The sequence below is a fragment of the Puma concolor genome, chromosome F2 (genome assembly GCF_028749965.1).
Source record: "Puma concolor isolate L17-30 chromosome F2, mPumCon1.1.hap2, whole genome shotgun sequence".
NCBI lineage: Eukaryota > Metazoa > Chordata > Mammalia > Carnivora > Felidae > Puma > Puma concolor.
The window spans coordinates 34,863,659-34,879,716 of record NC_141684.1 but is presented as its reverse complement, the minus strand read 5'-3'; the positions used below and the strand labels follow the sequence as shown (position 1 = coordinate 34,879,716).

The window sequence follows — 16,058 nt, the reverse complement described above, 5'->3', positions numbered from 1 at the left end:
ACTTCTCGATAGGCAGAAAGATCAGGGAAGTCTTCCTGGAGGAGGTGACAGCCGAGGCTTAAAAGACAGCGGTTAACCGGGCCAACAGGAGGTGGAAGGCATCAGGTAGAGGGGAAGAGCGTGAGCAAGGGCATGGAATGGTGGATGTGGGGGCCATGTGCGGTTCTGAGGTGCTGGAAGGTCAAGCGCAAGTCAGGTTGTGCTGAGGGATGAGCCTGGCTTGAAGGTCACTTACAGAGTTTGAATTTGGTCCTTGGAAGGTGGGTGTGGAGCCAGTGAAGTGTGTTCAGGGGGCTCCACGAAATCACTCTCGGCCAGCTCTCCCTCCTCACTTCTGACAAGCTCTGCCCAGCAGGATTTGTTGTTCAAATTCTACAAATTGAAGATGTCCCCTTAAAGCCAAACTTGTTCAAATGCTAGTGGCAAAATCAGTGGGGAAAATGACCTAGCAGGGTGAGGAAAATGTCCCCACAGTGCCTGCAAGTCTTCATACGTGGGATCAGCCCTCCTGGCTGGGTGTTCTCCTGGAATAGACGGTGTTTTTACTACCACCAGCATGCGTCTCAGGGCAGGACTTAATTCACTTTCACAGCATTCAAACACTTAGTTAGAAAACCAGCAGCAACAGTGAGATGAGGAAGGAAAAGTTGGCCCATGTCACGCTGGGTCCAGAGAATCAGCCACACACTGACCCTGGGAGGGCTGGGTAGAGGGAGGTAAGGCCCCAGCAGTGGGCCCTATGTGATCGGGGCAGGGTGGGGGGTGGGGGGGGTACCTGAGAGCTTTTCTCCTCCCAACTTCCGAGGTGGCCCCCATGGTCTAGGCCACATTCCTGCAGTGATCAGACATGTGGCCAATGGGATGGGTCTGCTGAAGAGGCAGGTGCTGCCCTCCAGTGAACTTGAACCTGGGAGGGAGTAAGGCAGGAGCTGCTCTAGCAGCAAGCTTCCATTGCCAGAGCCTGTAATTCTATCTCAGCTGTAGTCAGTCCGAGCTGGATTTTCCAGAAAAACCAATAGAAGGGGCACCTGGGTGGCTCAGTCGGTTAAACGTCTGACTCTCGGTTTCGGCTCAGGTCTTGACCTCACGGTTTCATGAGTTTGAGCCCCGCATCGGGCTCCGTGCTGACAGTGTGGAGCCTGCTTGGGATTCTCTCTCTCTCTTTCTCTGCCCCTCTCCCACTCGTGCTGTCTCATTCTCTCTCAAAATAAAATAATTTAAAACAATAGAAAATGTGAGAGAGGGGTGTTATGGGATTATATACAATTTACATGTCACAAACGTGTGTGTGTATGTGTGTGGAAACAAGAGAGAGCGATGGCTTCTGGGAAAAAGTGGTACCTGAACTGAATCTTGAAACACCGGTGGGAATCCACCCAAGCTGTTCAAGGCAGAGTGGCAATCTGCAATTACATCCCGCCTTCAGAGTAGGTGAAATTCCAGAAGGCTTTAGAGACTCTGCCCTGGATTACAGTGCTTCCCCAAACATCTGTGGACAGGAAACATTTCTAGAAGATGTTACTAGATAGATGTGCAGAGAGAAAACTGTGAACAACATCGCTCTACTTTCTGCATTGCTGGATTTCTCTGGGGCTTTAATATGCTAATGAGCATCAAACAGCCAGATCCTCCTTCTGCTGAGCACAAATTATGCTCTCTGCGTTGAATAGTTTTGGAAAATGTATAAAGTGCACTTTTCTATGAGGTGTGGAGCGATAAATCATTCAGTAACACATCCTGCCATCCTGGGTGTAATTGGTGACCCGGTTGTAAAACCAAACTACATTTTGCCGAAGACAATATGAATGTGACCGAGTGGGTAAACGACAGCATGTTAGATTACTGGACACTTGTCAGTAGTTTGTGCACAATTCAGTCTTTCTCTGTGTCACATCTGAACGCCTCTCACCCAGGCTTTATTCTGTGTCACTGGACTGCAGTATAGACGACCTGGCTTAGCAGCATGTGCCATGGACAGAGCATACATATTGGCTCCATTCGTGGAAACCTCCAAGAGCTGAGCCTATTTTTTATTCATTATGCTACGGGCTGTTGCAGAGACCCAGCAAGAGGTGGCATGGAGGGACAGGCAGAGGCAGTCTCGGGGACTTGAGATTTCATCCTCAAGGTAGTAGGAAGCCTTCGGAGACTCTTAACCAGTGGCATGTGATGATCAGGTATATTTCATTTTTACTTTGGTTTCATTTATTTATTTATTTATTTATTTATTTATTTATTTATTTAGAGTGAGAGGGGGAGAGAGAGAGAGAGAGAGCACGAGGGAAGGGCAGAGAGAGGGAGAGAGAGAATCCCAAGCAGGCTCCACACTCGGTGTATAGCCGAACCGTGAGATCATGACCTGAGCCGGAACCAAGAGTCGGACGCTTACCTGACTGAGCCCCCCAGCCCCCCTCCCCGCTCGGGTATATTTTAGAAGGCTCATTCCCAGAGAGAGAGGATCTGAAGTGGGGGCTGATGCCGGAGACAGAGAAACTAGTTAGGAGGCTTTTTCAGTATCAGGGGAAGCCGTCATTTAGGGGCTGAACTGAGTGAGTGGTGATGGGAATGGAGAGAAGGCACGACCTCAGAGACCCTCAGGAGGCAGAATGGACTGATTTGGCTCTGGAGCAGCTGGGGGGCAGGGGCGGGGTGGGGGAGAGGGAAGCACGAGTAAGAGGGCGCCCCACGACTTCTGCCTCATTCGTTCAACAGGATGGACAACCGTGGCCTGTAGTTCCCGGACAGCTTAATGTGGGAGCAATGCGCGACAGCGCTCAGTTTGAATCCCGGCTGTCAATGACTTAGAGCTATGGCCCTGTGCCAGTAAGTTAGCATCTCTGTGCCTTGGCTTCTTCATCTGTAAAATGGGATGACGGTACCCCTGTCTTGCCAACATACAATGGCACATGGTGTGCTTGAGCAAGGGAAGCTACTGCTACTGAGAAAGCACAGAGGAAGAGGGGACGCGGTTTAGGGAGAAAGACCTTGAGGTGACTTGGGCGGCTATGTGGGGGCGTCCAGTAGGATAGTAGATAGACGAGCATGGAACTCGGGAGGAAGGCCTGGGCTGGGCAGAGAAACCGGGGGCCATCGACCTTTCGGAATGAGACTAAGGCAAGGCAGTGAATGAGAACAACCCGCCCGAGCACAGAGAGGGAGGGGAGTGGGGGGCCTCCCAGAGAGCTGGGAGCACCGCCATTGGGGAATGGCAGAAACTCAAGTACAGGAGCCCCCCTTATCCGTGGTTTCAGTTCCCGCAGCCCACCGTGTCCAGCTACAGACCACCCTCCTCACGCATCAACACAAGGTCAATGGTAGCCTAAGGCGGCATCACAACGGTTATGTCATTCCCGTGCCTTCATCTCGTCACGTGCGCGTTTTATCATCTCCCGTCACCACAAGAAGCATACGTACGGTAAGATATTCTGAGAGGGAGGAAGACCGTGACTTTTATTACAGCGTATTGTTTTTTTTTTTTTTTAATTTTTTTTTTTAACGTTTATTTATTTTTGAGACAGGGAGAGACAGAGCATGAACAGGGGAGGGTCAGAGAGAGGGAGACACAGAATCTGAAACAGGCTCCAGGCTCTGAGCGGTCAGCACAGAGCCCGACGCGGGGCTCGAACTCACAGACCGCGAGATCATGACTTGAGCTGAAGTCGGCCGCCTAACCGACTGAGCCACCCAGGCGCCCCTATTACAGCGTATTGTTATAATTGCTCTATTTTACTATTGTTGTTAATCTCTTACTGTGCTTCATTTACAGGTCACATAGGTATGTCCGTCTAGGAAACAACGCGGTGTATGTAGGGGTCGGCACTATCCGTGGTTTCAGGTGGCATTGGGGGTCTTGCAGCGCGGGCCCCACTCATAAGCGAGGGGCTACTGTAGCGACGTGAGGAATCACAAGGAAGCACCAAGTGGAGTCACAGGGGGCCTGGATTTGAGTCTCAGCTCCATTGCTGACTGGCTGTGTGATCCCAGGTAACTCATACAACCTCTCGAGCCTCGGTTTTCCTCATCCATAAAATGGGAACGCTACTGATAATAGGCGCTTCAGGAGACTGTGGTGAACTAAGGTACGTGAGCTTGTTGTTTTAAGCTAGAAAGCCTCACCAGTGGTTGCCTGGGATCATTTTTGCCCCCCAGACTGAAACATCCTAGTTCTAAAACCAAGGTAACATTAAGAGAGCCTCTGACTCTGACTCCGGCCTCACTTGCTTGGCTGGAGTTCAGCTCACTTAAATTCCTCCCCGGCGGTTCTGAAATCGCTGGGCCAGAGGTAGCGGCAGAGAGTCTGTTTTGCTCTGAGCAAGGAACGCCAAGCCTTTTCTGGGGACATGGCCCTTTATGCACAGGCTCTCCCATGTTCACCCTCTTGACCCCACTACCTTTTCTACACCTGGTGGGACTAGGGGTGGACTGTGCTCCCAGGGTATCTGACGGGCCAACAGCTCCCCAGGCCTCCCCAGGCATCCGCGTGCCGGAGACCCTGCCCCTCTCCTGTGCCGAAGTTTGGACTCCGGGGCACAAGATGGGAGAGGGAGGCTTGGGAGCAGAGTGAGGGTAGCTGATGGCCCACCTCACCCCTGCCGGGGGCAGAGGTGCCCGGTGCCTGGGAGAAGCTGTTCTGCCTCCTGCTGTTCTCCAGCTGTGTTCAGTTCCCCCTCTTTCCGGCCTTCCCTGTAAACTCCCACCGGTTAGGGCAACCCGAAGTATTGCTGTGTCTCTCAGCTTAGAGGAGCCTGATTGCCATGGGAGGATCTCAAGGTCCCTCCAGAGGGAGTGGAGTTTGCTCAGAGTAACGTGCATCAGCTACTCTATTTGGAAGATGGAAACACCCGTTAAGTCTACTGACCAGGGACTGGTAAACAGGACCTTGGCATCCACACCACAGTGAAATCCTACAGCTGGAAAATAGCACCAGGAGGCCCGTTAGGTACCGATGCGGGGCGCTTGCTCCACAGGACATTTTCCTCTGCAAAAAAGTGTGAGGTTCAGAACAGTGTGTGTAATCTGCTGTCACTTGTGCAGCAGATCAAAGACTAAAATATCTCTGGAATGCCACACATAATCTAACGGCACTAGCTGTCCGTGAGGAACGGAGCCGGGTGGCGGTGGTGAGGGAAGGAATTTTCACTGAACATCCTGCAGTGACTTTTCTAAATCGAGAACACTGAGATGTAATCACCTGCTTAAACAGTGAAATCAGAAAAAAAAGCTTAGAACTGTGGCTTGTGAGGTTGAGCAGTCCTGAGTTCAACTTTGGCTCCACGATATATTGCCGTGCATTAGCGAACGTGTGGCTCAACCTGTCTGAACTCGGCTTTCTTATCTGTAAAATAATAACAGTAATGCCTGCCTGATAGGACTGTCATAATGCTCTACCCTTGTTGGCCCGTAGTAGCCATTCACCTTTGATTGGATATTGTTGTCATTGCCAATTTCCTCACAAGGCACTTAACATTTCCCCTTGGCTTGTCCCCTGCTCCTTAAGATACACGATTTCAAGGCAGTGTTATGTTTTGTTTGCATTCTTTGTCCTTTTTGTTGGTTCATTTTTGTCCAATACTTACCCCAGGATAAGGGCCTTGGGGGTTGGGCCAAGTAAATTAGAATCAGCTTCTGTTGTACTCAAAATTAGTCCTCTATTTGAAATGAGCTCATTATTTGGACCCAGCCTATGCCTATCTTCCTTTGGAGTGAGTTCTCCCAGTCCCTCCTGTAGTCTCCTGACAGCCCACCGTGGATCTTCTAAGCACTTCTAAATGCCTGGTGAACACAGTCTACGTTAAGCTATGACATCGGTGGTTATTATGGTCCCCAATTCCCATCGTCTTCAATCACAGTATTGTATGCACTACAGTCACGGACATGTGACCAGGATTCCAGCACAGTGACGGCTCCAAGGGCTCAGGGGCTGGATAGACGAGGTCCCTGCTGCTTCTAACAGGGGAGAAACAGCATCCAGGCCAACTTGGTCCCTGTGCTGGCACTAGGGGGTGCTCTTTTGTTTAGCTATTTTCTTAAGTTTCCCTTTAGGTTTTTGAATGGATGGGCCTGCTGTGATCATTTCTTGATGAATGAGTGAACAATAAAAGCTGTAGGAATGTGATTGTGGGAAGGAAAGCCAGGTCTGCGTGTCTGGTTTTCTTTCTGTGGGGAGTGAGGGTTAATGCAGATTCCCAGGCTCAAGTGCCAGAGGCCCGGCTCCGTGAGCCTGGAATGGGGCCCAGGAATGTGCATTGTAGTAAGAACTCAGACGGTTGTGGTATGCGTTCCGAAGGCCAAATGTGGGTAAGCAAGACAGGGTTTTGTTGTTTTTGTTGTTGTTGTTGTTGTTGTTGTTTGTTTTAATCTCCTTTTCCTGTCTTTTCATGAAGATGTGCCTGCTGACTGTCACTCATGCTCATTGTTGCCCCTCCTTGGCCTGCCAATCTCTGCGTGTGTGTGTGTGTGCGCGCGCGCGCGCTCACATTTGTTAGATCTTCATCTGTGGGAATCTTCCAGGTTTAAACAGGGCGGGGGCGGGGGTGCTCTCTTCTGGAAGGATTTGCTTCCGTTTCTGCTGAGCGCTGCTAACTTGGAACCACTCAGACCTCTTCCACAGTTGTGGCCTAATGGAAGAGTCCAAGGTTCGGCTCCCCCGCCAGGCTGCTGGCTCAAGGGTATCTGCATCGCGCCTCGGCTGCCACCATTTGCTCCGAGGACAGTTCTGTTCTTCCCTGCCTGATCCCTGCTTGCAGCATTAAGTTCCACTTATGGTTTGCTCCTTTTTTTTTGCAGGGAGGGGGTCCCTCAGCAATTTCCCCGATTTCCTACAAGCCCAGTGTTGCATCAGTAAGTATGCTTTTATCTGGGATGTAGTCGTTTTGCAGCAGGAGGGTTTCCCCAGCCCCCCCACCCCCCGCCCCAGAAAATTGAATCCAGCACCTTACCAGTGGACATCTTTATTTTCAAAGGTAGACGTGCTTATTCCTGTGAGATGAAAGGTTAATACATCCATTGTGGGAGAATTACTCATCGAGCAGAGGCAGTTTGGCATCCCACACCGTGGGAGGGTTGAAAGAACCAGGAACACGCCTGGAGATGCTGTGTGTGTTACTCCTCGGATAACTGCCAGTGTCTTGCATTGGGTTCCACTCTGGGTATCTTGTTGAGGCCTGACAAGGCAAGAGGCAGGGTCGCAACAAATTCTGTAATGTTATTTGTGTCTGCGTCTATCTTTTTGTTCCCTCTTATTCCAGGGAAGGAGGTGTTCCTCCCATATCAACACCTGTCCCCACCCTGTGGGCTTTGGATCCCATCCCTCTGATCTCCCCAGGGACTTCACTCCTTCTGGAATCCTCCCTCTGCTGCACCACCAGTCTCTCTCTTGGTAGACAAGTCTCATGCCAAATGTGCTCCCTGTCCCATCTTTAAAAAACCCACCCTTGACCCAAGCTACCTCACTTTTCTGTTCCCCTTTAGAACCAAATATCTCAAAACACTTGTCTACACATGCCACCATCACTTCTGCACTTTCTGTTTACCTTCATTTCTCTTTGGTTTCTGTTTTTGGTGAGATGGTCCACACACGTTTTTTTAAAGAATCAAGCAGTTCCATAAGGCTTGTGATGAAAAATAGTCCCCTGGTCTGCTTCCCGCATCAAAGACAGCTACTTATAACTCCTTTTGCTGATTTTCTTTCTTTCTTTCTTTCTTTCTTTCTTTCTTTCTTTCTTTCTTTCTTTCTTTCTTTCTTTCTTTCTTTCTTAAGTTTATTTATTTATTTTGAGAGAGAGAGATGGAGAGAGAGCAAGCACAACTGAGGGAGGGGCAGAGACGGAGAGAATCCCAAGCAGACGCCATGCTGTTGTGGAGCCCAATGCAGGGCTCAGTCCCATGAACCGTGAGATCATGACCTGAGCTGAAATCGGAGTCAGACACTTAACCAGCGGAGCCACCCAGGGGCCCTGCTGATTTTCTTTTTGGCATTTAACTCTCTGTTTTTTAAATAAAATGCTAGTATCATGCTACTTCTTGATCCCTCAATTTTAGGCACTTTTATCTACTGACTTTCCCTTAGAGAGAGTGAAGATTTGACTCTCCTTTTTTCCATCATTCCTTCCTCTTCCCTGCAGCACTCACATATACACTTACATCAGGGTGAGGGCATGGTGACGTTATAGTTTTGCTTCGTTAAAAAATCAGTGTTTATTTTATTATGATATTGAGAGCTGAGGCATGTCACAAATCTAGATGACTTTTTCTTTTTTATACACCCTTTAATTTTCCTGGGAATGCCTTTTTTCATTTACTTAGTTTTCCATGTACTCACCACCAGTTCCACTAAAGGCTGTCACTATTTAACTCCTCTCAAGATGTTTAGATTCAGCTATCAAATTTGTTTATCCTCTTGAGGAAATCTCTTCCACAGCCTTCTGACCACCTTCCTCATGTAGATCGTCTCCAGTCTGTCTTCCTGAGCTGTTGTAGGTGGCACTGTCTCTTAGGAGGTTCCTTCACTATGAGCCTGGGATTCTCTTCATCTTTTTCTTCGATCCCAAGTCCAAACTCTTCTCCTTTCCTATTTTTGTGGGACACATCTTTCAGTCACTTCTTGAGAAAAGTGGATGGGTGGTAAATTGGGGGGGACCTTGCAAGTGAAACTGTCTGTATTCTAAGCTTTTACTTAATAGATGGTTGGGCTAGGTATAAAAAGAATCTAGGTTGAAAATAACTCCTTCAGAATTTTGAAAGCAACATTGCCTTGTGATCTAGCCTCCAGTGTTATGATTGAAAAGTCCAAAGACATTCTTTTTTTTTTTTTATGTCTATGTATTTATTTTGAGAGAGAGAGCAAGCACAAGTGAGGGAGAGGCAGAGAGAGAGGGAGAATCCCAAGCAGGCTCCATACTGTTAGTGTAGAGCCCGATGCAGGGCTTGATCCCATGAGCTGTGAGACCGTGACCTGATTCAAAATCAAGAGCCAGGCGCTCAACTGACTGAGCCACCCAGGTGCCGATTCTTAATCCTCTGAATGTCATCTATTTTCTCTAGGGAAGCCTGCAGTCTCCCCTCTTTGTCCCTAGTGTTCTGAAATTTTACAATGATGTGCTTGGGGATAGGTTTACCTTCATCCATTTTGACAGTTCAACTCTAGAAAATTTTCTTAAATTATTTCATTGACGATTTCCTCCCCTCTGTGTTTTCATATCTCTTTCTGGCACTCCTATTATTTGGGTACTGGAACTCCTAGACAGATCCTCTAATTTCCATATTTTTTTTTCCTATACTCCATTTTATTGTTTTTTTGTTTTTGTTTTTGGTTTTTCTGTGTTTTTTTTTGTTTTTTTTTTTTGTTGTTTTTTTTTTTTTGCCAAATCTTTATTTTTGTAGCCCTTCTACTGAGGCTTTCATTTCTTCCATCATAAATTTAATTTCCAAGGTCTTTAGGTTGTTGTTTGTTCTCTGAGGGTCCTATTTTTACTTGCAATCTGTTCTTCTTTCCTGGTTGCACTATCTCTTCTAAAAGCTGTGAGGATACTAAATATATCATTTTCTGGAAGTTTTCTTCCTCTTGTATAGTCTTTATTTTCTCCAAGTGGCTTTCTTCAGATATCTTTTAATAGCTGCCTGCTTATGCTTGGTAGTGGGGGCAAAAAAGCTGATTTGAAGCTTTGTTCACATGAATGGCGCTTGTCAACTGTGAGCTTCAGAGGAGGGCAGTCTGCCCTGGCTATTTCCTTGGGTAACCCTGATGCAGGTATCTTGCCTCTGGGCTGGGCAGTTTCCCAAGAGAATCTTCCCTGTCTGAGTTCTGGAAGGTGAGGAGGGGAGGAGTCTTGAGGAGTCTCAGCACACAAGAGCATACAGTCTCTTAATCTTCCTGCTTGGTACCCCAGTCTGGGGACTCATGGTCATATCTTTCCAGAGAATGAACCTGTCTTCTGCCAGGCCTGGAGAGAGCAGTAAAAAAGACCATTCAGGACATGGTTGGGGGGGGGGGGGGGCGGTGGTTGCAAATATGATTACTTTTCAGACTGCTTTCAACCAGTTTCCATTGCTCAAATGCCAATTCCCAGGCCTCTGACCTTACCTCTACTTTTAAAGTTTCCTGGTGCCACCATTCCCTGAGACTTTGAAAATGTAAATTGTGTTAGTTTGCGGCTTCCTCACTACTGACTCAGGATCTGGCTTCCTTCAGTCTGCTTAATCAGTTACAGCTCATCTGTGTGATTTTTCGCTTGCAAAACATTGTGGTTGTTGTGTGTTCGTCCCTTCTCACCATCCTTTTGGGTTTATGGTAAAGACAGTCACATTATTGTTGTTTTTGTGGCGTTTCAAGAGGCAGTAAAGTTAAATGCGCATGTTCACTTGCTCATTAACCCACCCACTCTGGCTCCGCCTCCACTGACATCTCTCTCACCAAGGTCACCAGTGACTCCATGTTCTGAAACCCAACGCAACGTTCTTCATCCTTGACCTGCGCCACTTCTCAGCAGCTTTTGTCAAAACTGACTGCTCTCTTGGCTGGTCCTCTTCTCTTGGCTTCTGGGATGCCACCTCCCACTTCTCTGATTTCCCCTTCTCCGTCCTCTTCTCAAGTTCATTTTCCTTTACCTGTCCTCTGAAGAGTGGTTTCTTCAGGGTGGATCCCAGGCCACCCCTTCCCCTCTCCCTCTGCACTCACTTCTCTCTCCTTGCGGAATCCCACACTTTTGTTCGTGGCTGCAGCACTGACCTTCCTTTGATGTTCTGTCTTCTCTTAACTCCCAGACATGCTTAACTTCCAAGTGTCTAAAACAGAACTCCTGATTTTTTCCCTCTAAATTAATTTCTCAGCAAGTCTTCCTTACCCACCCTGCTAAGCAAGCAGAAATCAGAGTCATTCTTGTTTTCTCCCTCTTCCTTACCCTTGACATCCAAAACATCAGCCAGCCTTCCTGACTCTGCCTCCGTAATGTGCCTCCAGTCTATCCGTTTTTCCTCATCCTCCCTGCCACCTTCCTTTGGCTGTAAGCTGCTGTCATCTGTCTCTTGCCTTGATCATTGCAACAGGCTCAAAACTGGTCTCCCTACTTTTTCTCTTGGCTCCCCAAAGTCAGTTCTCTACACAAGTGCTCTTTAAAAAAAAAACAACCCCAAAAGCAGATTAGTGTCTCTTCTGAGAAAAATACTTTGTGTTGCTCTTATAACAAAGTCCCACTTGTTACCATGTCTCCACCAGATGTCTGGCTTTTCTACTGGGCGCCCTTGTTATCTCCCTGGGGGTCTCCACGTCTCTTCTGGGTGCTGCAGTCTCCTGATAGACATGCCAGAGCACATATCTCTCCTATTTTTCTATATGTTTCATTGCTGAGGGGAGTGCCAAAGGGGTGACATCTATGCCCTAATATCAGGCAGCTTTAAAAATTTTTTAATCTTATTTATTGAGGTATAACTGACACGTAATATCACATTAGCTTCAGATGGACAGCACAGTGATTCTGTAATTGTACGCATCGTGAAATGCTCACCACAATAAGTCCACTTCACATCCATCTACTCTCTTAGCAATGTCCAAATATGCAATACAGTGTCGTTACCTGTAGTCACCATGCTGTCCCTGACACCCCCAGGACTTATTTATATTCTAACTGCAAGTTATACCTTTTGACCATCTTCACTCATTTCGCCTACGCTCCACCCCAACCTCTGGCAAGCACCACAAACAGCTCTGAGTGGGAGTATTTTCTAGTTTTGTTTACAGCCTCCTCCTTTCTACAGGCTTTGGGTCCAACAGGTTCATAGAGGGGGAGGGTTTGGAGGACCAGGGGCATCAGCAGGGCAGGCGGTGAACTGAATAACCGCCATGAGACTGCACTAAGAACCTTCTTTCTTTCTGACCGCTCAGACCTTGCTTTTTGAGCAAGCTTGATTTCCCCAAATCTTCTTCCCAGGAGGTTTCTCAGTCTCCGAGGCAAGTAGAGCTCCCCGGAGCTTTGACCAGAGAGGTTTAGATATTTAGCTTTAACTCGTTCCTCACCATGACCACTGACTTTTCTTTCGTTCTCTAAGCACCCCCCACACCTTGTCCCCCTAAAATGTCCCCATACATTTTTGAGGACCCAAAAGAGATTCACTGTTCTTTCTGTATAGGGCTTATCCAGTAAGGTGGGGTTTGTCCTCTTTTCTTCCCCCCCCACAGTCCTAATGCTATTCTTATTAGAGATGCCTTGATAAGAATGAAACTTGCCTGCTCTCTGGCCTGTGGTGGCAGCAATTCCCTGAGATTCCTCAGTGCGTTGTTTGCTGTTAGCTGAGAACTTGAAAGGCGCATCAGTTAATTCAACCTAATGAAAGAATCCGTCAGGAGGTAAAATCAACAATGCGGATAATCAAAACATTCCACCGGCCCACACATAATTTTTACTAGTTCATTTCCTCCCAGCGCTGCCGGGGTAACACCCTATGCAATGTAGATAATAAACATAAAAATCAAATCATTGTTCTTATATTCCTGGCTTGTTCCTGGATTTGGTCACATGACTGTTTATGAGGGAGTTCTCAAGTGTGGATGGAGTAATTTTTCACCCTATTTCCAGTAACTGTTCTATTTTTCTTAATTCCGAATAGGATTACTGACAGCATACACACGGCGTGGACCTGGAACATTTCTCCAGGCCCTTAATCTTCCCTTTTCCCCTTGTGAATAGTAGGAACACAGTGTAGCTTTTCCACGATGGGGTTGCCCTCGGAGAAGACCCCTCCCTAGATGCTTGCCCGGCCCCATGTGAACAGCTCTCAAACGGAAGACGGGCAACGTGACCAATGTGTGCACTTTGGTGTCACGTGAACCTGCATTGAAATCTTGGCTTTGGTGTCACGGTTGACATCGGACGAGTCGCTTAACCTCTGTAAGTCTTAGTGTCTCATTAGGAAAATGGGGCTTTTAATAGCACCTACCTCCTCACGCTGCTGAGGACTAAATGAGCTAATCCATATGCAAAGTGCTTATTACACAGAGTCTGGGGCATAAAAGAGCTCCATAAAGTTAGCTACAATTAGTCATAGGAGCTGGGTGGAGGACCGCTGCCTCCCCCGTGCCCCCCCCCCCACCCAGCCGCCGAGTGGACCTGTTCCAGTCTGGGAGGCCTGTCTGTGTGCACCGAAGGTCCATCTGATCCCCTGTTTATCAGAAAGGGCGTCTTGCAGGGATGGCCACCCTCCAGAGTCCCCAGTGGTTTCCATGGTCGCCTCTGGGTACAAAACTCAGCTGCACCTTTGCAGAAAGCTCGTCCTGCCTGTGAGCTCAGTCTCTCTGGCCAGAGGTGGAGACCCAAAGGGAGAAGGGCCTCCACACTTTTGGAGCCCCATTAGGGTTAACATAGCTTGTTCTCACTCTGCCTTGTTCTGAGGATTCCAGGGCTTTAAGGATACGGTAGGAGAACATGTAAAGTCAGCCCAGCAATGTCAAAAGCAGGATAGAAAGATGGGGCGCCTAGGTGGCTCAGTCAGATGAGTGTCCAACTTCGGCTCAGGTCATGATCTCACAGTTTGTGAGTTCGAGCCCCGTGTTGGGCTCTGTGCGGACAGCTTGGAGCCTGGAGCCTGCTTCCGATTCTGTGTCTCTTTCTTTCTCTGCTTCTCCCTTGCTTGTGCTCTTTCCCTCTGTCTCTCAAAAATAAATAAACATTAAAAAAAATTAAAAAAAAAAAAAAAAAAGCAGGATAGAAAGAAGTCCCGGCTGTCCCAGTCAGTCAAGGAATAACAATAACAAGAATAAAGCATTTCTATTTTTTTATTTTGTAAATGTTTATTTTTATTTTTGAGAGAGCGTGAGTGGGAGAGGATCGGTTTCGGGGGGTGTGGTGGGGGACAGAGGATCTGAAGTGGGCTCTGTGTTGACAGAGGCCGGGACTCGAACTCATGAACCCTGAGATCATGACCTGAGCCGCAGTTGGACGCTCAATCCACTGAGCCACCCAGGTGCCCCAAGAATAAACATTTTTAAAGCTTGAAACAATAGCCTCTGTTGAACACTAGCCTCTATTGTTAAGACTTGTGTTCAGAACCTTCCATGCACTGTCCCCTCTTCTTGACAACCCTGTGAAGCAGGTACTGTGTTTTTACTTCCAACAGTGCCTCTGGTCTCACAATGAGTAAGCATCGGAGTCTGAATTTGAACACAGGTTTATTGGGGGGGGAGGAATGCGACGAACATTCTAAATCCTTGATTTCATGACCCTCGAATTCAGGCAGAGTCAGATCAACCCCCTCGAATGGGTGGTGTATTGGGAGCTTCATGCATACGGACAACTTCTGTCTTCAAAATGCCCCACGGGCATTTTCCTTTTCCACCAGCTTCTGAGCTGCCGGCTCTCTCAGGAGGCAACATTTTCACCCAGTTTTTACAAATGAAAGGCCTGTGTCTGCCCTGCTCTTTTTTTCCCTTTCCTCTCTTTACTATAATCAGGAAGTCACGTTTTTCAGTTAGGATAAGGCAATTACTTTTCTGCTGACTGAAGACTAAGCAGAAGGTAAACCAAACCTCCTTTTCACGTTAATTTTACGGGGACAGGATTGGGAGATGGCCTGACTACCCTGCGTCTCACCCCTCTCTTATATCTACACCTCATCTGATGAAGGCATCAGTCACAACAGCGACAACCAAAGTGGCATCGACAGTGTAACTGACTGTGGTCCTTTTCGCTCTCCTCTGGGAAAGGATGAATAAAAGTCACCGTCTGTTTCCCAGAGCTTTGCTGTGCTGGGGTCTAACTTTATACATAAGTACAGTTAACAGCCTGCCCCACCCTAAGGAACAATAGAATAAACATGAAAATTAATTTGTAATTTTTCACTTGCCTGGGACTCATTTTTATTGACTCTGACTGGAGCGCCTGGGTGGCTCAGTCAGTTGAGCGTCCGACTTTGGCTCAGGTCATGATCTCTCGGTTTGTGAGTTTGAGCCCCGCATCGGGCTGTGTGCTGACAGCTCGGAGCCTGGAGGCTGATTCGGATTCTGTGTCTCCCTCTCTCTCTGACCCTCCTCCACTCACACCCTGTCTCTCTCTCCTTCAAAAATAAATAAACATTAAAAAAAAATTTTTATTGGCTCTAAGTAGGCAATGCACCTTTGGTAAAGGGAATTGAGTAAGATACCCCACGTTTCTTTAATGATTGGAGGTCCAGATTAACTGTTGCCGTCAAGCAAATAGCAAACAAAAAATTGTCTGTACGTGCCTTCTTTTCTTTCAGAGAAAGAATCTCAATTATCTGGGCTACTCTGAGCTACGTGAACATTGCTGAGAACAGTCAAGAGCCCCAAGAAACAGTTTGCCCCCCTCCTCCAGCCCACAGTCAGGGGTGAGGAGAACATTCTGTTCTTGTCTGTGAGCTTTGCCCTAAAAACCCGAACCCTGCACTCCTGGACTCCTGGCCTTGTGAACTAGCCATCCTCTGCCAGCAGCATCGGGCACAATCTATTCCATCTAGTTGAGTCCTCTTTTCGTCCAATTATATTCTGACAGGTGCCAGCTGATTCTCAAACTACTTTTCAGATTCACATGCTGTCAAAACCTTCCTGGGTTCAAGGTGAAGTTTCGATCAGGGAGAGCTGATGCTCAGATTTGGGACCATTGGTCTTAGTAAACACTGTAGATGGCACCATGCAAACCCATAGAAAATGCTCATTCTCCAAACTCTGCCCTTCCTTTGCTGTAGAGAGAAGTAAGACTCCGTGTGTAGGGACTAAGATCTAGGCTCCAATCTTCCTCTTCCTGACATTTAGACCAACCTTTGGCAAATGTCTCAACCTTTCTTTGTTTCAGGTGAAGAGGAATTACAGAAACATTATTAATTCATCCAGTGTGACGTTAAAGGACATGGAGGGCTCTAAACGGCCTTAAGAACACACAGTGCTGGGGCGCCTGGGTGGCTCAGTAGATTAGGCGTCTGACTTCGGCTCAGGTCAGGATCTTACAGTTGGTGGGTTTGAGCCCCGCATCAGGCTCTGTGCTGGCAGCTCAGAGCCTGGAGCCTGCTTCGGATTCTGTGTCTCCCTCTCTCTCTGCTCCTCCCCCTCTCATGCT

At 47.7% G+C, this 16,058-nt stretch overlaps 1 long non-coding RNA gene across 1 annotated transcript; it reads left to right on the top strand.

Annotated features, from left to right (window-relative positions):
* The first annotated feature begins 2,698 nt into the window (after positions 1-2,698).
* On the top strand, positions 2,699-6,115 carry LOC147571924 (uncharacterized). Its single transcript, XR_015246642.1, has 3 exons — positions 2,699-2,823; positions 3,252-3,415; positions 3,767-6,115. It is a non-coding gene; the product is annotated as an uncharacterized LOC147571924 (long non-coding RNA).
* The last annotated feature ends 9,943 nt before the right edge of the window (positions 6,116-16,058 follow it).